This window comes from Fukomys damarensis, unplaced genomic scaffold, assembly GCF_012274545.1.
Source record: "Fukomys damarensis isolate Sample0158 unplaced genomic scaffold, DMR_v1.0_HiC HiC_scaffold_37, whole genome shotgun sequence".
Taxonomy (NCBI): Eukaryota; Metazoa; Chordata; class Mammalia; order Rodentia; family Bathyergidae; genus Fukomys; species Fukomys damarensis.
Window position 1 is genome coordinate 21,831,336 of NW_022900949.1, and position 1,276 is coordinate 21,832,611.

Here is a 1,276-nt window from a genome sequence, read left to right on the forward strand (position 1 = left end):
AGGACTGCATCGCCCGCTACCGGCTGCTGGTGGAGCTGGTGCAGAAGAGGAGACAGGCGAAGAGCTGAGCGCCGGCGCACCGTGCTCCCGCGGGAACGCTTGGAGACTCCTACGCGGAGTCTCGCACTTTGTACCTCAGTATTTCCGCGCGCCCTGTGCCTTAGTAAAGGAATAAACCCGAGAGAGCTGCTGACGGGAGGCGGGGCCCGGCGGCTCGGTTCTGCGCCTCTGGCACGAGTGAGGCGGGGAGGGGACACGGGCGCCCCACCGCCAGTCCTCAGGAGCCCCCAGAGCCCCGCGAGGGCTTCTGAAGCAAACACTGGCCGAGGTCTGCGTCCGTGGAGGTGGAGGTGGAGGTGAGCGCTGTGGCCCGGTCTGAAGCTTTGGGGACATCCCCTCCCGGAGCCTCCTTGCCTCGGCCAACGACAGTTCTGGCTTCTGTCTTTCCTTTTTGTGACAAAAAACGTAAAACTATGTAGCCCAGGCTAGCTTGGTAGCCCAGGCCGGTCTTCGGCTCTGGGGATCCTCCTGCCTCAGCCTCTCAGCCTCCCAAGGCTGCTCTTGGCGGAGCTACTCAAGCCTGCGGCATTGGGTTTTATTTAAACTGTAAAACCAGGCCGTTTCCTGGCCTCCAGAACAAAGCATGGCTTAGGAAGGACACAGGAACCACTGTGGAAAAAGGCCAACCCCCAGCGCGCTCCGCTACAGCCCCAGGCTGGAAGGCCGGCGCAGCTGTTTTCCCAAACCCTTCCAGGGCGGGAATGAGGCCCGAGCTAGGGGGTGTGGCCTGTCACGGAGATACCGGGCGGGCGCGGGTGGGCGGCTCTGCACTTGGGACCAATCAGGGGGCGCAGTCTTCGGTTCTGGCGTGAGATCAAGCAGGTTTGCGATTGGACAGCCTCACTCTGACGTCAGCTACAGACGGGGACGCACGAGGCTGCGGCCATTTCCTCCCTGGCTCCAGCTGTCCTTTCCCTCCCTCCGGTGAAGTGTGACACCTCGCAGCCCTCTCTGCCTGTTTTGCCCGATTCTTTGTTCAGGGCTCCGAGAGCATGGAAGAATCTGAAAAGGGCCTACAGCACCCCAGAACCCAGGTAAGGGCGGTGCCGCAGGAACTCCGGCGTCCTCACTTCCCACGAGGGTGGCGGGTGCCCTTGGAAGGCCTCAGCCCTGGGGGAGGAGCTCGCGCGCTGTGGGGAGACCCAGGCTCGGGATGAAGGGAGGCGGGAGGCCGTGGGGTCGGCCCCCAGTGGGCGACGCGTGCTGCAAGGCGCGG

The 1,276-nt window shown here is 63.9% G+C and overlaps 1 long non-coding RNA gene across 1 annotated transcript in view; it reads left to right on the top strand.

The window, feature by feature from the left end:
* The first annotated feature begins 6 nt into the window (after positions 1-6).
* LOC117284419 overlaps positions 7-1,276 on the top strand; it is a 10,859-nt gene continuing 9,589 nt past the window's right edge. The window contains exon 1 of the long non-coding RNA XR_004515493.1: positions 7-1,094. This is a non-coding gene — a long non-coding RNA (uncharacterized LOC117284419). The remainder of the gene's footprint in view (positions 1,095-1,276) is intronic.